Source organism: Taudactylus pleione, unplaced genomic scaffold (genome assembly GCF_031769625.1).
Source record: "Taudactylus pleione unplaced genomic scaffold, aTauple2 ptg000015l, whole genome shotgun sequence".
Taxonomy (NCBI): domain Eukaryota; kingdom Metazoa; phylum Chordata; class Amphibia; order Anura; family Myobatrachidae; genus Taudactylus; species Taudactylus pleione.
The window spans coordinates 1,941,772-1,965,276 of NW_028284417.1; the positions used below are offsets into that span (position 1 = coordinate 1,941,772).

General features: G+C 41.6%; 1 protein-coding gene across 2 annotated transcripts in view; it reads left to right on the forward strand.

Annotated features, from left to right (window-relative positions):
* The window catches only part of SMAP1 (small ArfGAP 1), a 388,489-nt gene that overhangs the window by 62,925 nt on the left and 302,059 nt on the right, over positions 1-23,505 (forward strand). The gene's annotated exons all lie outside the window — the stretch shown is intronic.

The following is a 23,505-nucleotide window of genomic DNA, read 5'->3' on the forward strand; positions in this document are numbered from 1 at the left end:
GGTAGTAAATGATCTGGTCACTGCCAAGGCTAAAGGTCATTACTCACTACTAATTCTTCTAGATCTCTCTGCTGCTTTTGACACTGTTGACCACTCTCTTCTCATACAAACACTACAATCCCTAGGTCTTAAGGACAAAGCTCTTTCTTGGTTCTCTTTCTAGCTATCTGATCGCTCTTTTACTGTTTGTTTTTCTGATTCTGCCTCCTCTTCGCTACCTCTATCAGTTGGAGTACCGCAAGGCTCTGTCTTAGGTCCTCTGCTATTCTCAATCTATACCACCTCTCTTGGCAAACTAATCCGCTCTTTTGGATTTCAGTACCATTTGTATGCGGATGATACTCAAATCTACCTATCCTCCCCAGATTTATCACCATCTGTATTGGTCCGTGTCACTGAATGTCTTTCTGCCATTTCATCTTGGATGTCATTTTGCCACCTGAAACTTAATATTTCTAAAACAGAATTAATTATACCGTATTTCCACAAGCCAATAACTGTTACCAACCTGATCTCTCGATCTCTGTTGATAACTCGACAATCCACCCTGCCCCAAGAGCTCGCTGCCTAGGTGTCAGATTGAATGTGGGAAACAAAGGACAGTTCAGAGTCAAGTATATCTCAAAATCATGCTACATACATCTAAAAAACATATCCAAAATTCGACCATATCTCACACAAGACACTGCAAAAACTCTAATCCATGCACTCATTATTTCCAGCATTGACTATTGCAATAGTCTCCTTACTGGTCTTCCCAAAAACAGGCTATTGCCATTACAATCAATTATGAATGCAGCTGCGTGGCTTATCTTCCTTGCCAAACGTTCATCGTCTGCTGCACCGCTCCGTCAGTCCCTCCATTGGCTGCCGGTTTTCTACCGTATTCAATATAAAATACTTTAACTTACACAAGGCTATTAACCAAACAACACCAACATACATCTCTTCACTCATTTCAAAGTATCTCCCAACCAGACCTCTCCGCTCAGCACAAGATCTGTCTCTCTCATCCCCGCACATTACTGGCTCCCATTCACGGTTACAGACTTTCTTCATGCTGCACCCACTCTAGAGGAAAGTCTTATTGTACATGGTAAGGCATTCCATAGTCTCCAATCCTTCACGCGTTCCCTGAAAACACACCTCTTCAGGCAAGCTTATCAGATTCCAGAACCCTCCACATAACCTTAATAGTTTCCGTATCTAATTACATCCCTTTTCACAGTCAACACATAACCTCACACATTGTCTTTCTTTCACATCCTCCTGATATTTGGCCGACATTCCTGTGTGACTGGATCATGCAGCCCACCAAGAAACTCTGCATTCTGGTTGGATCAAAATGCAATATAGAGCACCTATCCTTGTGTATCAATGCCTATTTCCCTATAGATTGTAAGCTTACGAGCAGGGCCTTCCTACCTATATATCTGTCCGTTATTACCCAGTTTTGTTCTATATATGTTTCCAATTGTAAAGCGCAATGGAATATGCTGCGCAATGTAAGAAACTGTTAATAAATAAATAATTAAATAGACTTCTTTCAAAGGGCACAAGCTTAAGGTCTTGTATGTATTTTCCACATCCAGTAGAAAGATTAAAGAAAATCCATCTATTATATACATTGACAAGTTTTTGGACATTAGTGGGTATGTCTTTCCACATCATACAGATGGGTCCTCCATACATCTAGCCTCCTTGCACGTTAAACAGCCCATCTAGTCGCGCCATGCCGTGACGTGACTGTAGCACCGAGCATCTTTTGTGCAACGTTTTACCTTCAGATGTCTTATTCACATAGCGATGCGAATAGATAGCACAAGCAGCTTCTGTTGATTAAAATGATATGCAGCATGCCTATGTGCTGTGAGTGACTGCGGGTGTATCTGCATGCGTAATGCTACGTTAGTGTCAGTGGCTGTAACACTGTAACGTAGTGTTCAGCATGCAGATACACTCGCAGACGCACACAGAACATAGGCATGCTGCATATCATTTTAATCTTGCTTGAACTCCCGTGTTGTGTGGCACCAATGGTAGCGCACGGAGGATAAATGTAGGTGGACACATCTGTATATAGTTAAGCCTGTATGTCAGAGTATTCAAAATTATAAAGAGGCATACCAGCCTGGAGGTGAATATAAAATATGCCTAAGCATCTTTATTTAGATACCTTTCTATGGAAGAGGGGTAATCTCCATGCAGTTTCTGATGCAGTGCTGAGGTGCTCTCTGATAAATAATTTTGTCCGCCTTCACATATGTTATAGACTTTATTTTCTTATGAAATAGATGGACTGTTTACCCTCCCTAACATACAGTGTATATTATTTATATTTATTTTTCTATTTTGAGTCTTATAAGCCTCATCTGACTGCATGTGAAATGGAGTGTACTTGTGTTGCTAGCAGAAGAATCCTAGTTGTCGTGACATGGAGACTAATCATTCCAAGTGCTCCTGTATCCCTTTATCTCCGAAGGTTGCAAACTCACAATAGGGCAAAGCTTGCATAGTAATTTCTACATGAAACAAATTGAAAGAGTCCCTCATGTAGTTGTTCATTTATACTTTTGAAAAAGTCTATGTGCCAGAGAGGGGTTTTGTGACCTTATTAGACAAATATTGATGTTTTATGTAGAAGTATTTATAACCGAGAAATCGGTGGGGAATCTTCAGGGAAGAAGAATAGATATTTATCTCTTAGCTTCCCAGACCGGCAGCCCGATGGGAGGACTCACTTTTTTTTCTTTTCAAGAGAGGAAAGCCTGCTAAGTGCTATGCACCTGAAAGATGGCTGTGCACAATAGCAGATTGTCTCAGCAGGGACACCTCTCTGCCAAGGAAATCTGGTAAATGATCAATTGTGCTGCGGTCTAGCACTGGTGAGGCATTTCTGTCATCCTGTTCCTATTTACATTGCTATTTATAAAGGAGGAATCCATAATTCTGTAATTGATCCCTTTGCCTATTCAGAAAATGCTGCTTTACATATAGCAATCCTACCATTATCCTTTTCCTAATCCAAGACATTTTGTGATAAAACAGCAAGGAATAATTGAGACATTCACATAGTCCGTTGTCTATCAGGATGCGGGAGGGCAGCTTTGCTGTATGTAGCTTTATTTTCATAAGAACAAAAAAAAATGTTATAGTGATTGCACATTGTAATAAATATTACATTTTCACATCTGTAAATCTTTTATTACTGCTGCCATATTCAACTTTGCAAGCCTATTTTACAGTGTAATTGCTTCTATAAATAAGAACTAAAAGGTCTGCTTAAATCTTGATTTTAATTATGCTGTACTGATTTTTTATTTTTCTGAATTTAAATGAAATTGTGCATGCTAACAGCAGAATATTTGCAGGTTATCACAATATCCACTAAGAGTCCCCCAAAAAGGAGTAGCTATGTCAGAGCCTAAAGCTGGTTGAATGCTTTTCTTGGAAATGTGGTATTAAAACCCTGTAAGCATATAACAAAGGGAGGCGTAGTTTCAGTCATTAATAAAAATATTAACATAATGCCAAGCTTGTGTTTTTTCTCTTTCAAACATTGACTTTTCTTGCTGAGTCATTTTTATTTGGTTAAAAGTAGGGGTCTGCACCGGCCACTTTTCGTGTTTTGGATCTGGATCCTTCTTCGTGTTTTGGATCTGGATTGGTTTTGCCAAAACCACCCTTCCGTGTTTTGGGTTCTGGGTTTTGTGTTTTGGATCTGTATTTTTTTGAAAAAAAAAAAGCATAAAAACAGCTAAAATCACACCTCACAATAGTGTTTTTATGTCCAAAAGGTTGCACCGAGGTAGCTGGATGACTATGCTAAGTGACACGAGTGGGCGGCACAAACACGTGGCCTATCTAGGAGTGACACTGCAGTGGCAGACAGGATGGCAGTTTGAAAAACTAGGCCCCAAACAGTACATAATGCAAAGAAAAAAAAGAGGTGCAAGATGGAATTGTCCTTGGGCCCTCCCACCCACCCTTATGTTGTATAAACAGGACATGCACACTTTAACAAACCAATCATTTCAGCGCCAGGGTCTGCCACACGACTGTGGCTAAAATGATTGGTTCATTTGGGCCCCCACAAAACAAGCTGGCAATTAATCTGTCCCTGCACAAACTGGCTCTACGGAGGCAAGATGTCGTCCTCATCCTCCTCATCCACCGATTCCTCACCCTCTTCAGTGTTGTGTACATCCTCATCCTCACAGAGTATTAACTCGTCCCCACTGGAATCCACAACCACAGGTCCCTCTGTACGTTCTGGAGGCTGGTCTCCCTGGAAGAGTTAATTCATTTTTATGAACATCTCCATATTTTGTGGAAGCAACCTCCTACGCCTTTCGCTGACAAGGTTCCCGGCTGCACTAAACACTCTTTCGGAGTACACACTGGAGGGGGGGGGGCAACTCAGGTAAAATAGAGCCAGTTTGTACAGGGGCCTCCAAATTGCCTCTTTCCTGCCAGTACAGGTACGGACTGTCTGACATGCCTACTTGGATGCTGTCACCGATGTAATCCCCCACCATTCTGTCAATGGTGACAGTATCATATGCAGTGACAGTAGACATGTCAGAAATTGTTGCCAGGTCCTTCAGTCCGGACCATAAGTCCAAACTTGGTCCTGCCTGCCCTGCATCACCACCAGCAGGTTGCTTAGGATACCGAAGTTGTTTCTTGGCAGCCCCAGTTGCGGGAGAAAATGAAGGAGCTGTTGACATGTCACATTCCGCTTCAGCTGACAGTGTTTTCACCAGCAGGTCTTTGCACCTCTGCAGGCTTGTGTTGGCCGGAAAGAGAGACACCACATAGGCTTTAAACCTAGGATTGAGCACGGTGGCCAAAATGTAGTGGTCTGATTTCAACAGATTGACCACCCTGGAATCCTGGCAAAGCGAATGAAGGGCTTCATCCACAAGTCCCACATGCCGAGCGGAATCGCTCCGTCTTAGCTCCTCCTTCACTTTCTCCAGCTGCTTCTGCAAAAGCCTGATGAGAGGAATGATCTGACTAAAGCTGGCAGTGTCTGAACTGACTTCACGTGTGGCAAGTTCGAAGGGCTGGAGAACCTTGCACAACACGGAAATCATTCTCCACTGCGCTTGAGTCAGGTGCATACCCCCTCCTTTACCCGTGTCATAGGTGGATGTATAGGCTTGAATGGCCTTTTGCTGCTCCTCCATCCTCTGAAACGTATAGAGGGTTGAGTTCCACTGTGTCACAACCTCTTGCTTCAGGTGATGGCGGGGCAGGTTCAAGACTGTTTGCTGACGCTCTAGTATTCGGCACGCAGTTGCTGAATGGCGAAAGTGGCCCAAAATTTTTCGGGCCACCCAAAGCGTCTCCTGCACGTCCTTGTTGTGATTCAGAAAATTCTGCACCACCAAATTTATTGTGTGAGCAAAACATGGGATGTGCTGGAATTTGCCCAGATGTAATACCTGCACAATATTGGTGGCGTTGTCAGAAATCACAAATCCCCAGGAGAGTAAGCCACTGGGCGATGATTTCCCTCAGTTTCTCTAAGAGGTTGTCGGCGGTGTGCCTCTTACTGAAACCGGTGATGCACAGCGTAGCCTGCCTTGGAACGAGCTGGCATTTCTGGTATGCTGCTACTGGTGACGCTGCTGTTTTTGCTGCGTATGGTGATACATCTACCCAGTGGGCTGTCAGTCATATAGTCCTTAGTCTGCCCTGTTCCACTTGTCCACATGTCCGTGGTTAAGTGGACATTGGGTACAACCGCGTTTTTCAGGACACTGAGGACACTTTTTCTGACGTTTCTGTACAGTCTCGGTATCGCCTGCCTAGTGAAGTGGAATCTAGACGGGATTTGGAACCGGGGACACACTTCCTCCATCAATTGTCTAATCCCACTGCACTAATGGCGGATACCGGACGCACGTCTAACACCAACATAGCAGTCAAGGCCTCAGAAATTCGAACCCGCTCATCCCTAGTTAAAAGGGCTATATACTTTTACTAAATAAGCCGTTTTATAATAGTATGGTAAGTCAAAAGCAAAGCTATATTTTCTTGCCTTTATTTTGTTTGTTTTTAGATACATGAGTGGAACATAAAATATATTTTTCTTATTAATGTGAAATGTGCACACAAACTTTTCAGCATAACACATAAAATAAATGGTAATTTCACTATAGAGTTAAACAATTCCTATGGCAGCCTCCATTCCGTTGTCAAAAACACATGATCCAAAGCTACCTAACTCGTTGTCTTTAATCTGAATATGTTAGTGTATTATGAATGTATTTTTAAGGTCTTGTTTTCTGAACTGGTAGAGTTCATGAAAGGTCCAAATGAAGACATTACACTAAACATTCTTTCAGATGTACTGTAGTCAATATGGTATGAAATTATGTGTGCACAGAAAGCTATTGCAATGAGTTTAGAGAGAAATATAAATAGGAACTGTATCTAAAGTTGATTGACCCTAAACTCATTATTTTCCTAGCGGAGGTTGTTTCAAACTTGTTCTCATTAGTGGTGCTCCTCATTGCAAATACAATTGGCAGACTTTTTGCCAGCACATCCTCTTATACTAGTGTGAGAGTTCTATTTGACACTTGTCACTGACTATAAAGTTTTTGCTATTTTTGAATTTAAAGACTTAAATTTCCTCCAGCCCCCTATGTGTATTACTGTTGTCATTTTTATAGTGCACAGATGTTTGGAAACTTAAATTGCAGTCCTGTATGCAGTAATTATTTTTTACAATAGCAATAACCTCATAAACACAGTCATAACTGAGCATTTCCTCCTGCTGTCACTATGAGGAGCACAGCTAATCCGTTTAATGAAAAGAGGGCTTCCAATGATAGTGTAGGAAGAATTGGGAAATTGTAATTGCACTTTAATATATTTGTGTATTTCAGGCATGCTAATATATGTATATATGGTTGGATCTAACGCATATGTGGTTTTTGCAAAAGTGATTTTCATTTTGTTGTCTTGTGGTTGTGTTTTTGTCTAATGGTAAACTATTATTTTAGGTTCATTTGTATAAACTTCATTTTATAAATCATGAAAGAAATCTGTGTAGTTTGTAGATCTACTATTCCAATAGCAGGACTTAAGAATTTTTTTTTTTATATTACTTTATTGACTGTCAAAGTAAATCATTTCCCAGAGAATATGGGAAAAATAGAATTTTTCCAATGACTTAAAGGACAAAATCCCTGTGTGCAATCAAAATGCCCTACATCCTGCACATTCCCCTCCTCGTGCTACTGTGCACAGATGACTTATGTATTGCCTTCTCTTAGTATCTAAAGGAACACAGTTGTGCTTGTATTTTGTAATTGAAATGTACTTTTCATTCCTCTAGAACAACATTACAATTGGTAGTTATGTACTGTACCGGATGACACACAGTGCCGCTCCTCTTCTTAAACAGTGGTGTTTTTTTCCCCCTAAGAATAGACAGCATAATTATCTTAGCTGATAGCAGCTTTTTGCTCCACATAGTGGTTAGGAGGTCTTTCAGACAGGGATGAGCTTTAAGTGGCACTCCAGCAGCTGTTGAACTACACATCCCAGAATGCCCTGCAACAGTTAGCATAGCCAAATCGCAAAACTGTGGCAGGGAATGCTGGGATGTGCAGCTTTACAACAGCTGTGGGGCCGCTTGTTACCCACCCCTGCTCAAGAAGATGTTCTGGCAACAAAACTGAATGACAAAGTACCCAGATTTTTGCACAACAAGCTTCCAGTACAAATGGAAGTGGATACATTGTCAATTTCATGGAGATTCAGCTAGCCTCTGTTTTTCCTCCATTTCTTCTCATTCTTTGCTTCTTGAGAAAGCACAGAAAAGAGAAGTTGGCCAGTATCCTTCCATTTTGGCTATGGCGTCTGTTATCGGTAGCCTTTGAGATGCCTTTGGAAGTGTCATGGCCTCTACTGCATCCTCTAGATCAGGGGTCTTCAACCTTGGCCCTCCAGCTGCTGTGGAACTACACATCCCAGCATGCACTGCCGCCTTTTTGATATAACAGCATGCTAAAACTATGGCAGTGCATGCTGGGATGTGTAGTTCCACAGCAGCTGGAGGGCCAAGGTTGAAGACCCATGCTCTAGATATTTTGCTTCAGAATCCAGTCTTTTGCACAAATGTACAGCAGCTATGTTTACTGGCATGGACATTGAATTGCAGCTGCTCAGAGATAAAGGAATATAGTAGTTTGATCAACACACTCTTGCGGACAAGGAAGAGCAACTCTTCAATAGCATATTAGCTCTCGAAAGAAATTTATTAAATGCTGTGAATAGAAAATAAATCCAACCAAAGCAACCACTCCCCCCACACAGGATTTTCCACAAGAGACCTGTAAAGATCTTGGCTGATTCACATCAAAAGTACAAGGGGGCGATTCAATTGTCCTGAGAGCCTGTACTTTAAGTAACAGAGCGCTGTACAATTGATTTGAGTGCCCAGCCCTGAGGCAACTCTTATGAGGTTCGTTCAGAAATCTGCCTGAAGTAGGGCTTTGGGGCTGGGCGGTGCGCTCAACACTTGGTACGGGAGAAGCCGCTTTACGCAGCTTATGGCCATGAGAATGTGCCAGTTGCGCAAACATTGGATTAGCTCCCGTCACTCTAGAACGGAGCTAAGGGCACCCAAAACAATTTAATCAGCCCCCCAAGTGTCAGCCCTGAGTGTTTTTTTGGAGAGCAGATTTGCCTCAAGAGTTTTGATATTTTTCTTCGCTAAGCGGTGAAGAGAATTTGCCCCTCTTTTTTGGTTTTCTGTGACTTTGTGCGACCTCAGAACAGGGCTTAATTCTCAGATGGACTTGTCTGAATCAAAACAAGATGTCTCTCAGAGATTAGTTGTACTTCTCTGAAGGTACAGTTGTGTTCCTGGTTGCAGTTACTTCTACCAGTAGTGCTACAGCTCTATGATGCAAGGATCCCTTTTTTAAATACAGTATCTACAAGGATAAAATGGCTTGAAGAGCCAGTCCAACTTTCCTGCCAAAAGTTTTATCTACATTTTACATCACCCAGTATGTTACCATCTTTTATCTGGGTTCAACTTAATGTAGTAATGGCTGCCAGAAATATTTTGAGGAAATGGAATTGGCTGTAATTTACAGTTTGCGGTTTTCAGGGTCAGAGTTGCTTTATCTATTAAAAAACCCTAGCAAAAGTGAGGATGTAACTAGGGTTAAACAAGTATTTCCTAAATTATTATTGCTGTCTCAGCATAGAGGAATAGAAATATTCATATACCTAGGTTGTTGGCTAACTTTAAAACAAAGAAAAACAAACAAACTGGCTTTTCGCACGTTACCACTTTAAAATTACAGTCTAACTAAAAATAAATCATTTTGAATGTCTTTTAACTAACAATACTACATTTACCATAATTATAGACTCCTCATGAATCAACATTAATAGAATAAGTAGCAATAGTTTCCTATAAGTGTTTTACATTTTTTGTGACCCTAAAGAAATTATATGCGGTGTCTTATGACCTGAACGAATTGCAGATTACATGGCTGTTCGTTTTTTTTATTTTTCAGTTAGAAAATTATATGAGCCTTAAATGTGTCATACAGAAGTTCACACAGTTCTTTTTCTTTTAGGAATAAAACCTTAATTTGCAGCCTGACCTTACAATGTTGCAATGGCTGTACATTTTGCATAGACTTTTATAGATCATATTTAATTAGACAAATTTGCAATGGTTGTAACGTGGAAAAGTACAGTTTTAATTTTTTTTTGTGTGTGAACAATAGACATAAACACATGGGAAATTCAATTGTTTTTTTTCACGCCTGATCTTCCATCTAAAGTGACTGTTTGATATCCAATTGTTTGGGCTTGCAGGTGTGACTAACTGGACGCCCATCTTTTTAGTGCATGTTGTACTCAAATGACCTGGGTTTAGACGCGGAAAGCGACTAAACACGTCTAAACTATTGGTCATGCTGCCGAAACTGCAGTTCGGGTGCCCAAAAACCATACACTGCATTTCTGCTCACCACCTCAGGAGTGTGCATGCAGAAATAATGGGCGCCTGCGACACTTGCGTCCATTTGGCAAAACAATTGAATAGCTTTTTCATGCACCGAAAAAACTATTGAATCCCTCTCAAACCGTGCACTTATTTTGAACAGGTAGTTAAATTATATGTTTTAAGACCCCTGGGTAACTTCTTTCTCTCTCTCTCTCTCTCTCTCTCTCTCTCTCTCTCTCTCTCTCTCTCTCTCTCTCTCTCTCTCATAATCACGGCTACAGTAAGACATTGCCCTCACTCACCTGTGTACTAACATTCCACTCCCTAGCCTCTGTAGTAACCCATTCCGTACCTCACCACTCTATGAGCACATTCCCTTCCTTTACCAATGGTGTAACACATTCCCTTCCCTCACCCAGTAGTAACACATTGTCCTCTGTTACTATTCAAATAGGGGCATCACACCAACTGCCAGTGATGTTTGGCAGCACTTGGGATGACTGGTGTATGAATATGAACTGTGCTACAGCCACGATGAGACAGTCAGATGGGACATTGCACAGGGGGAGGAAGCATTTTAGTCCATTTCATCCCCTTAGGAGTAGAATTTCCAAAATCCCTTCTTAGTGGGCACCTATGTCATGGAAGGAATATACTTCACCATTTTCATGTTTCTAGGTCCAGGGGTTTGGGCTGGGCGTTGGTCAGTCAGGAAATTTATATACAGTATGTGTGTATATAGATATACTGTATATATGTGTGTGTGTGTGTGTGTGTGTGGAGAGAGATCGAGAGAGATCGATCACTCTAGCTCCGGCGGGAGGCAGGTCGCCGGAGCTAGAGAGGGCATGCGCACGCCCGAAAAGGGGGCGTGTTTTCGTCACTCTTGGGGGCGTGCCCGGCACTTACGGATACGCCGGGCAGCCCCCAAGCCCTGCACACAGGGAGAATAGATGCCGGGCGCATGCGCCCGGCGTCTATTCTCCGGCGGTGACAGGGTCACCGCATGTTTCTCCACCCGCGGGACACTGCGTCCCGCGGGTGAGAACGGCTCCCGCAGGCTGTGAGGACAGGGCGCTTTTTGCCCTCCTCCTGGAGGGCAGGGTGCTTTTTGTCCTCCAGAAGGAGGGCAGGGCGCCGCGCCCGGCTAAAACAGCCTAGCGGGAACGCTAGATATATATATAGATATATATATATATCTATATATAGAGATATAGATATAGATATATATATATATATATATATATATATATATATATATATAGATATAGATTTTTTTTTTTTTTCTAAAAAGGAGGTGAGAAAAGGTGCTCTCTGAAGTAGTATTTTAGAAATATTTGAATATCGAAGATAAATGTTAAATGTACCTTCATCAATTATTAAAAAGGCACATCAGGGGGGTCTTTGAATGGAGCCAACGTGTTATGATTTACAGTATTGTTTAATGCAACTATTTTTACTGCTTGAGCATTCTTCTAGCGCTTCATTACACAAGGATTTTAAAATATACTGCTGCTTTGCGTGTTGACAACCACATGGGCTTTTGTTTCAAGTACAATAAGGAATTTCAGAGAATCCACTAAAAAGGTGTACAAGATGGGAAATACACAATTGAGAGGTTGTCAGCTTCACTCATCAATTCACACCCCTTGCAGCGCTTAATTTCTTTTCTTTTTTAAATTGCTCAAGCTTAGACCATGCGCTAGGAAATCTATTTGCAATTTTGTGCTTCGCTGCTGGGTATTAAAGTATCACACATTGAAAACAATTTAGCACTAATGACAAGGAGTTTTAGGCATTCTGTTATGGCTTTTCACTAGAGATGGAAGGGTCATGCAGCATTTAACATTTGTCCATAAGCACCTTTCAAAAATGTATACATCCTTTAGATTAAGCTTAAGACATACATTGACTTCTAAGGGCCGTATTCAATTAGCGGTGAAAACGTTCGTGTTGGCCCCAAAAAAGACACTTTTCGAAAAAACAAAACAGTAAACAGGCGAAAATGGAATTTTTCGTACGTTGCGTACTTGGTGAAAAACGACCGCGCAAACTGTGGGTGCCAAAAAAAATAAAAAATTGTTGAAAATGATAGTGCTTTTTTTTTTTTTTTCACCCCCCAGGAAATTACTGTTCCACGTAAATTGGAAAATGTATATTTTCCTGTCCTAAAAACGCAACTTTAAAAACAGTTAAACTCCTGCTGTGTCCGCGTGCTAGGTTTAAAACACGTTCCTCATCCATACCGCCCCCTGAAATATCAGACCCATTACATTTTCATTTCATTTTCAATTATTTTTTTTTGCCAATGGATGCAACTTCCGAATTTTTTGGGGGGATAATTTATCATAAGGGGTGTGTCCAAAGGGTTCTGAAAGAAATCCCCACATTTTTAGCCAAAAATAGGGATTTTGCATATTTTTTTTTCTCCTAGTCTGGAATGGAGAACGTCTCTCCATTTGTTTAATTTTTTTTTTTTCCATTTTCTCCTGTTTGCGACTTTTTATTTTTTTTTAAAAAGTCTGTTTTCGCCGCTAATTGAATATGGCCCTAAGTTCCAAATTATCCGAAATACAATCACATGTAAAAGCTGAATAACAACATTATATTGACGAAGGAGGTGCATGCATAAGTTGTTATTATCATGAGCGCTTAGTTTAGAGGGAGAGCTTATTGCTGAGACAATGCGAGCTATAATGTTTCATAGTGGACAGGGGGGCAGATGTATGAAGCTCTGGAAAGTGATAAAGTGCAATGTGATAAAAGACCAGCCACTCCGCTCCTAACTGTCATCTTACAGGCTGCGTTTGAAAAATGACAGTTGGGAGCTGATTGGTTTGTTATCACTCTCCACTTTATCACTTCTCAGAGCTTCATACATCTGCCCCCCCCAGGATCTGTTAGAGGGAGTAGAATCAGGTGGGGGCAATATAGCGCATAATGAAGAAATAAGTAATGAGTAAGGTTGGGAGTGTTTGGGAAGGTGGTTTAGGCAGTACATAAGTGGGGAGCAGCTTGATAGAAGGCTTTCAGATGGGGTCTGATGTAGTAGTAGTAGTAGTAGTAGTATTATTATTTATTATCAGTTTCTTATATAGCGAAGCATTTTCCGTTGCGCTTTACAATTGGAAACATTTATAGAACAAAACAGGATAATAACAGACAGACATAGAGGTAAGAGAGCCCTGCTTGCAAGCTTACAATCTATAGGGAAATAGGCATTGATACACAAGGATAGGTGCTCTATATTTCAATTTGGTCCAGCCAGAATGCAGAGTTTCTTGGTTGGCTGCATGATCCAGTCACACAGGAATGTCGGCCAAATATTAGGAGTATGTGAAAGAAAGACAATGTGTGAGGTTATGTGTGGACTGTGAGAGGGGATTTAAATAAGACATGGAAGCTATGAAGGTTATGTGGTCGGTTCTGGAATCTGATAAGCTTGTCTGAACAGGTGAGTTTTCAGGGAATGCTTGAAGGATTGAAGACTAGAGGTAAGTCTTATTGTGCGTGGTAAGGCGTTCCATAGAGTGGGTGCAGCCCGAAGAAAAAGTCCTGTAACCGTGATGGGAGCAAGTAATGAGTGGGGATGACAGACACAGATCTTGTGATGTATGGTTCAGAGGCAGATCAGTGTATTAGAGGAAGCGTACTTTGTGATTTAAGTCAGAGATGAGAGAATTAAATTCTGGAGGAAGAAGCCAGTGTAGGGATTTGCATAGTGTTGGAGCAGCAAGAGAGGAATATTAGTCTTTCCACCACATTTGGGCTGTATAGAGGGTAAAAATTGTTAAGCGTAAGGCCAGTTAGTGGGAACATGCAGTAGTCAAGATGTGAGATAATGAGGGACTTTGTATTAACCTGTGATTGAGAGAGGGGAATATTCTGGCAATGTTTAAAAGGGGGAGGCAGCAAGGTAGCACAAGGAACTGCATATGTGGCATGAAGCTGATGAAAAATCTAGAATGACAATAAGGCAGCGGGCATTAGGGACGTGGGAGTGCAATGTTAACTGTGAGACTAGGGAAGGGTCTTGACATTAAGATGTGGGAAGCTGATTAGCTTCTTTTTAGTCAATTGTTTGAGAGAATTTGCTTCTGTGTTCGTGGGCTAAATCTATTGTTTTGAGAGACCAGCCCCGAGGCTGCACTTTTTGCGGATTACTGCTCGCTGCCTCCTGAGATTCGAGCAGAAATCTGCGTAAAGTACAGATGTTCATTGTGGCTGTGCCACGATTCGCTATGGCGCTTCTCTGATCGTGGGAGTGCGTCTCCATTCAGTCCTATTTCTTTTGTGCTGGTCTCACATTTCAAGTGGGCCTTAACTGCAATGTACTTAGCACTTTGCACAGGAGAGGCCGCTCAAGCGTTAGTTGTGACGAGCTGGGGGGAGCGTGCAGGAGCGGTTCTGTCAGCGGAAAGCAACAGGCAGTGAATGTTGAGGCTGTCTGTTGCTGAATGGTGTCCTACAACGTTGTGGGAGATCAGACAGTAGTGTTCCCTCTAGCTCCGGCGGGAGACAGGGTGCCGGAGCTAGAGAGGGCATGCCCGTGCGCGACCGAGAAGGGGGCGTGGTCATCGAAAAGGGGGCGTGTCTATAAGACTCGTTCCCTTTTCGTCACTCTTGGGGGCGTGCCCGGAACTTACGGACACGCCGGGCAGCCCCCAAGCCCTGCAGACAGGGAGAATAGATGCCGGGCGCATGCTTCCGGCGTCTATTCTCCGGCGGTGACCGGGTCACCGCACATTTCTTCACCCGCAGGACACTGCGACCCGCGGGTGAAGACGGTTCCCGCAGGCTGTTAGGGCAGGGCGGTTTTTGCCCTCCTTCTGGAGGGCAGGGCGCTTTTTGCCTTCCAGAAAGAGGGCAGGGCACCGCGCCCCGCTAAAACAGCCTAGCGGGAACGCTAGACAGGATGTGTCTGATCTGAAGAGTGATGCTGCAGAACAGCGCTAACTATCACAACTAAAGGTAAGTAAGGGTGAGGACAGGAGAGGAGCAAATGGAGAAGCATGGCGAAGGGGTAGGATTAAAAATACTTATTATTTTGGCTTAGGGTTACCTGGAAAAAATTGAGACCCTAAGGCTGCCTAAAACAGAGTTTGGGAATCACTGACTTAAGGGATGGCTGTGCTGGTAGCTTCAAAAGTGGTAGAAGTTGTATTTGGAGAGATCAGTTCTGTGAAAGCCAAAGGAATGAAAAATATGGATGGGAATCAAATGATTTCTTCAGGGTCCATAGGGATCCACAGTGATACCATGGGGGTAATGTGGTTGGAGAGATCCAGGCACCAAACAGTTAAAGCTGTCAGCTCACAGGATGCCTCTGGTCGTCCTCCATATATACCCAGCCACAGGCCTTTAGTTGTTCGTTTGGTTCGGCAGGATTCAGACGCACTTATGTAACAGGGGACTGCTCAGGCTGTTCTAAGCTTTTTTTTTGTGTGTTTTATTTTATATGTTTTTGGGTTGGCAGTACTAAGCGTCTGAATTAAGACGCATGTACTGCGAATCCATCTACCTCCGCCGAGCCGCAACACTGGTAACAGGGCTGCTGATTTCGGTTGGTCTCGACTGACCTTGCTAGTAGTGATGCTGGGATCCGGACTGCAACTTTACCCACAGAGATGTCTGGTAATGCTAGTGCTGCAAAGGTGAAGATTCAATGTCTGCTCAACAGCACAAGTTTTCTTTCTGATGTTCTACCAATGTATTGGGGAAGGAAGGCACACTCTTAAGTCTCATACTTATAGGAGATATATGCACCTTCAATTACATCCCTCTGTATATAATACAAACATTTCATGACTTGTCCTACCCGGGACTCGAAATCCTATGGTGCGTACACACTGGGCGATCAGGAAAGACAGTACGATTACAATGTTGTTCCTGATCCCCTGTAGTGCCTACACTGAACGATGTGTCGTTCAGTGTAGGCACCCTCCATCATTCCTTAACATGGCCAATCTTATCGGCAGATTGGCCTGCATGTTCAGGCAATGGACAATGTCGGACACGACCAGCGGGAGCGCGCATCGCTGGTCGTTTCCGACATTTTGGTGCATATTTGTGCTCGGTTACTGAGTGATAATCGTGCAGTCGCTCAGTAATATCACCCAGTGTGTACGCACCCTTAGCCTCATGTACTACAGTCACACCTAACACATGCTATTATTGCTCCTGCAAAGCAGGATTCTGCCTATTCCAAATTCTAGCTACATGAAGCTAGTTGTAATTGTTAATTTAAATTATTGTAGTTAAGCAGATCTATGTAGTGTGTGGCTTCACAATACATAGATCTGCTTAGCTGCAGTGGGTTAGACTGACCATAACAACTAGCTTCATATAGTAAGAATTTAAGTGAGGATTACTCTCCTCTCTATTCAGAGCAGTAGCAGGATGCACAAAGGAGACCCTCTAGATGAAATGGATGCCAGACCACAGGTAATGTATTTATTTTGCACCTGGTTTTGCTTGGATTGTTACTCGTTTAATTTAATGTAATTATGCATTACACCTAAAGATTCTTTCCAACCATCCAACTATGACAGTGAACTATTTGCTCCTAAACACTGGAATATGGAAGAAAACTCCTTCAGGCAAATAGGTTAAATCAAATGGATTTAACCAATCTTATAGATAATATTATCTAATAATTGATAATGTTTAATGTGGAACCAAAGAGTATTAGGAAATAGTCCTTAGTATATTTTTTATGAGAGCTGAGCGGTTTGTTTTTTGGCTCTGTTGAGTTCGGATCTGAAAACCAAATCTTATTGGCCATCCGGCTCTTGTGTTTTGGATGGCCGATGAGCTAAATCTGAACTTGCACTAATTTGGCGAAAAGAGCGTAGAACTGAAACAGTCATCTGAATTTTTATATGGTAGATGTTTGTCTAAATAATCAGGTATTTCTTCAAAAGGAATACATATTTTGGTTCACCATAAACCTTTAGCCGAAACAGCATAACATTGGTACACCATTGCACATATAATATATGTATAATCTACACCGCAAGCTGGCTTATCGTGAAATTGTGCCTCTTTTGAAAGCATGTTTCCTATACATTATTTTGCGTATAAAATTAATTCAACATTATTTGGTTGCTTTAGTATACTAAATCCACAAACTGCCTTTTCCCATTATAAACTAGACTATCATATAACTGGATGTAGTTGATCTACCGACGTCCGGGAAGCCATCTGTCTAAATCCCGACACTGGACTAAATAAAGAAGGGCATTAAAATAACTACACTCGTCTAGGTCCCGACGTTGGAATCTCTTCAGAAATCCTGTCTGCGCTTTTAGCCGTGGGGGGTGAGGATTAGGGTTAGACACCCCTCGGGGAGGGTTAGGGTTAGCCTGTGGGGAGGGGGGGTGTGTGTTTAGGTTAGGGTTAGGCATCCCCCAGGGAGGGTTGGATTAGGGTGTGGGGAGTTAGGCACCACTAAGGGAGGGTTAGGAGGTGGAGAGGGGGGGGGGGTTAGTGTACTTAACTGCCCCTGTCGGGATCTCTTAGCATCGGGATTCTGGTGTTGGTATTTCACCCAGCGGCTACTCAGCCGTCGGGATATCATACCCAACCCCTTAAAACTGTAGTGACTATTGTTAATTAAAAGGTTACTGGAGTCCTTGTGGAATACTGCAGAAGAAAACAACTTGCTGATTACACGCAGCACTGTTTCTATGACTGCACCATTTTGCTTCTCACAAGGGGGGGAATTCAATTGAGCGCGATGATGAATAGCTGCGGGAGGGAACTCCCGCAGATATTCAGTTCAATGCAATGCGCTGTGTGCCTTGCCGGAAATCAGGTAAGTCAGAGAATGACGGTTCTCGCGATTTAACCTGGGTGTTAAGGCGCGGTAACCGGCATTCTCCAACTAAAGGGCCTGGCGCGCAGCTGTTAGCCGCGCGCTAAGCTGGCAAATAGCGGTGTGCCCAGCACTTTTGTCAGATTTCTCCTCGTATCCTTTGGTGGGGGGGGGATCGGTCATTATATTAGAGAGATAAAATACTGTACTCTGCAAGGCTAAAACTGCTTTTGTAGTTCATCCAATTCTAAGATCTACAAATGTTTGCTGAGTTTTCAAAGAAAGAAAATTACAAACAGTTGCTTGTATATGTATGTTTTGTGTTGAGCATACCTCCGCAGACAATCAAAATGACATATTAGATGCTTTATACATATGCCTGCTACTTATGTAACTAATTAATTGGTGCACCGTATTCATCAATAATGAGCAACATTACATTTTGTAATTCACATGCAAGTTTTAATTCAGGATTCTTTGTTCAGTGTAATGGGGCATAGAGCCATAATGTCTCTTAATTAGCATCTAAAATCATGAAAAAAGTATTTTCAGTAGGTTCTGTTTAAATGCTACCTGTATTTGGTCTTCACTATTATTAAGATGTAAACAAATGAGTCATTTTATGTATTTTTTAACCAATGTTTCAAATAAAGTTGTTTAAAAAATAAAAAATAAAAAGTCTATTCACAAGTTTGTGTAGTACCAAAGGCAAAACAGTAGGGTGTGGGACAAATATAAAAATACCAATAAGGACAACATTGTAGCAGAGTATTTTATATGATTGCACACAAGCTGCTGATCTTTGTCCAGATTTGAGAAGCTGGGTATGTTGCCTGCACAATGTCAACAAGGATTTTTATTTTTTTTGGACCTGCAGGACACATACAGGGGTCCTGGGTTCACAGGACATAAATACAGGTGTTTGCGAGACACCTCTGTAACTACCCAGTACTGCATTGCACCTGGTATTGGTGCCCTACAACCATGTTTATATCATCCATTCCTTAGTGAGGTCATGCTGCACTCTGATTCTCTATTTGATTGTTACTATATTGTGATTGTGACTTTTGGTCCCCCGTTAGCAAACCCGCCCCTCCCCTTTTCAGGCCGGGTCACGTGGGTGTGACGTCACAGGTCCATCAGCGCTGTACAGTCTAGACCTAACCAACACAGGACAGATTGTGCACCACTATTGTACAGTGACTATAAAAGTTATCCACCCCTCCACAAGAAACCATTATGAATGTAATTGACAAGTACTTTGGGTGCCCAAAAACATTTAATTTAACCACTCCTTAAAGCAGGGTTGGGGAACTGTTTTTCTGCCGAGGGCCATTTTGAGATATATATATATATATATATATAATATTATTCGAGGGCCTGGTGCAGGCCAAGTCCCCTCCGTGTGATGTCACACAGGGATGGGGCTACAATTGGCGGTGACTAAAGCAATGCTCGGGGGAGCTGTAAGGGTAGCGGTAGACTGTCTGAAGCATTCTTAGGACGCTCCAGGCGGCACTGCTGCATAGATTCTGGCTGCTGGGTGCCATTCTAGGTACCCTGCTAGCCAGATGAGGCTAGCAGAAAAAAGCTCAGAGGGCCAGACCAAATGATTCCGGGGGCCTTATACGGCCCCCGGGCCTGAGGTTCCCCATCCTTGCCTTTGAGGAACCAATAAGTGATTGCATTAGTCTTTCCTCCTGACTGTATCCATACTAGCTTACCTCTTAAACAGCTTTCTTGACGAGTAGTGCTGGCCATACACCTAAAGATTAACTTTCAAACTAGTTGGCTGGTTGGAACGAAAATCTGATAATGTATAGGAACAATTGATAGTCGACCGTTCAGACAGACTGGTTACATCTTAACCAATTTGTCTGAATTACCGTTTTCTTCCATATTCCAAAATTTGGAAGCAAACAGTCGATTGTCATAGTTGGATGATTGGAATTATCATCTTTAGGTGTATGGCCAGCTTTACATACAGGTGGAGTCTCCCATATCCAAAATGCTTGGGACCTGGGGTATTTTGGATAACGGAATATTCTGTAATTTGGAATAATTGCATGCCATAATGATATATCTTGGGAATAGGACCCAAATATACACACAGAATGCATTTATGTGTTATATGCACCTTATACACACAGCCTGCAGGTCATTTTATACAATATTTTCAATAATTTGTGGCTCAAACAAAGTTTGTGTACAGAAATTAAATTAATTTGTTTCATATACACCTTATACACACAGCCTGAAGGTAATTTTATATAATATTTTTAATTTGTGCCTTAGATAATGAAACCTTTGATTTGTCATGGCTCAATGTACACAAACTTTGTCTGAGTCATGCAGAAAAAATTCTGTATTTCAGAATATTCCGTATTTAGGAATATTTAGATATGGGAGACTCAACCTGTATATAGTTTATTAGAACCCATCTGCAAGTTCCTTTAAGTACAGTATTTAGTGGATGTCCAAGACTTCAAAATGAAGACAGCTGAGCATTCCAAGCAGATCCAGGCGTTACTACTACCTAGAGCCACCTTTGGCAGCAATTATGGGTTATTTGGGTATTTTTACAGTAGTAGTTTTGCACAGTTTGAAAAAAATCAATTTAAAAATAAAACAACTTTATTTGATTTAAACCAGGTTTTCTTATTTTTTATTTTGGGTAATGAAAAAAAATGTAATCCTGTTCATTATGGTAATCGTGTAAAGCATTGCTATATATTAGTAATCTTGATCAACCATGTTTTAATGCTAACATTAACAATCCAAAGTTATTAGGATTTTTTATCTTATCAAAAGCGTGGCAGACATACCCCGGTATCCAAGTAGCCCCGATTATTTTTTTCAGGGGAGAAAAATGGAGATTTTTTGCAAATTCCCTTATTTTGTTAGCTTTTTTTATTCAGTTTTTTTTTCCCCATATTGTATTATTTCTGACTACAAAATATTTTGGGGGCAAAAACACACAGGATCCGTGATAAGCTCACGAGCATGTGTTTTCGCCGTTGAGTGGTGAAAGACCGGCACTTTTCGGAGATTATTTTTTGGACACCATGTCGCGGAAAAAAAATACTATGTGCCGGCATCAAGCGGCACTTCGGGGCTAATTGGATAGCTCTACGACGATCCATTAGCAGTGCTACTTTAGTGCTGGTAATTGGATACCACTGTAATGGTGCGTACACAGTGGGCGATTATACTGAGCGATTGCACGATTATGACATCGTAATCATGCAATCGCTCAGTAATCGTACACTGTAATGTCAAAAACGACCAGCTATGCGCACTCCTGCTGGTCGTTTCCGACATTATCCATCAGTGAACATGCAGGCCAATCTGCCGATAACGACAGATTGGCCATGTTCAGGAATGATGGAGTGTGTCTGCACTAAACGACTGATTGTTCAGTGTAGGCACGACAGAGGCTCAGGAACGACTGTACGTTTGTGATGTCTTAATCGTACTGTCTTTCCTGATCGCCCAGTGTGTACGCACCATAAGTCTGTCTTCCTTCCACTCATTTCAGTAGGACTGAAGGTTTTGAATTTAAATAAACAAGAAGGAGATTAAGCCATGAGGTGTTTCTCAGTGTATTGCCTGTCCTATAGAATTGTTAGGGGAGGATTTTGTGGAGTCTTAGCTAATGCTAGACAGATTTAGTACCTCACTTAACTGTTCACCCTCCCACAATCCCTATTTCTGTTTTGTGTTTGTAAATTTGCTGTATTCATTCTGCTCACACAAATGAACACACAAGCAAAAGACTGTGAAATACCAGGGGAACTTCCTTATAATAGGCTTTTTTTTTCTAAGAAGTCACGGCGCCGTGCCTTTAGTCACCGCATATTAAAAAAAAATAAATATATATATATACATATTTTTTTTCTCTCACAAAAAAAACATTTGGCTTAAACCAGCCGACCCTGGAATTTGAGTCCATTCTTCGCAAAATTGCTCAAGCTCCATCAGGTTGGATGGTAAACGTGGTCTGGAGTTTGAGTAGTCCACTCCAGAACATCAACCTTTTTGTTATTGGGCCACTCCAATGTGGCTTTGTCATGTTGGAAGATAAATCCTGCAGAATAACCTACTGCAGTCCACAACAGCGCTTGGGCTTGACAGACTTAGTCCATCCAATGTCCCCTCTATTTTTGAGCATTCCATTCCCTGCAACAGAGAACCATTCACAGAACATAATACTGCCACCACCATTCTTTGATGCAGTGAAAAGTGCATTTACTGTAATGTACAGCACAGGGCTTAGCATTGTGGCTGAAGAGTTTAGTTTTGGCCTCATCAGACCATAGAATCTTCTTCCACATCATGTTTCCCACATGTCTTTGGGCAAACTGTAGCAGGGCTTTGATGTGAGTTTGTTTTAACAAGGGCTTTCTTCTTGCAACCCTTTCATACAACCCAAATTTATGAAGCATGCATGCTGCTGTTATCCCCTCTGTCATAACTACACACGGGGATTCCAATAAACTATTTTATGTGACTTGTTAATAAAGTTGCTTACTACTTCAGAGAAAAGTTAATATGGACATGGCCAGGGATGAATACTAATGCAATCACTTATTTAACATTTTTGTTCCTAATCAATTTTAATGGTTAGATTAATTTTTTGGGGTACATTATCAAGTACTTTTTGTTGATTAGTGGGAATAAATTTCAATGGTTCCAAGTTGTAACAATAAGATGTAAAAAGCCCAAGGGGGATAAATATCTTTTATCACCACTATAGATTAATGGTTTTACCTGTTGCTGTAGAGTAGGGGTGGGCAATAAGTTGCCCCCGAATTGTTGTAGAACTACTCATCCCAGTATGCCCTGCCACAGTTTTTGCTATTTGGCCATGCTAAAACTGTTGCAAGGCATGTTGGGATTTGTAGTTCAACAACAGCTTATTGCCCACCCCTGCTGTAGAGACACTGACAATACAGTGAAGAGTAGAAGTGCATTTTGAAAATATATGCCGTGTGTGTATGTATGCATATACAGTATATGTGTGTGTATGTATATATATTGAAAAAGAAGGGCATTAGCTATTTTCCCATTATACAAGAATGCATGTTATACTGTACTGTAAAACGGGGAAACTGGGTCAGCAGTAAATCCCATTATACAGGTCCATGTCACCATTGTACAAATACTACACTGTCATCCAGATGTGTGCAGCACTTTGCAGTAATCAAACAAACAGATCCATTTAAATACAAATCAACACTATTTGACCATGTAGCGGTCCTCATTTCGTCATTGTACTGTGCTGTACTTGGCCAATCGGTACAGCAATTTCATTGGAAGTATTGGTTGGTAAACTTAAACAGCCTATCAGTGAACTCCTATTGACTGAACTTGAGGAGAGGAGGTTAGTGGTGCTGGGAAGTTAGGCAGTAAAGGGCTGTATTTCTGCCGAGAACCTTCTGTGATATTTTGAGTACTGCCACAATAGTTTTAATGTGGTAGCATGAAAGTCTCTAAAGTGCTAGAGGCCCCAGCAATATCTTCAGTTGAATATTCAAAGTCATGGAAGTGTAAATTCTTACAGTTCCTGAAGCGATAATTGAAGGAGTGAGTTTGACACCTTTTTTATAGTGTTATCACATGGTTTTAAGAAGACTGTTATGAAGTAGTATTGTATCATTTATATACAGTAAGTTTTTTTTTTTTTTTTTTTTCTTTT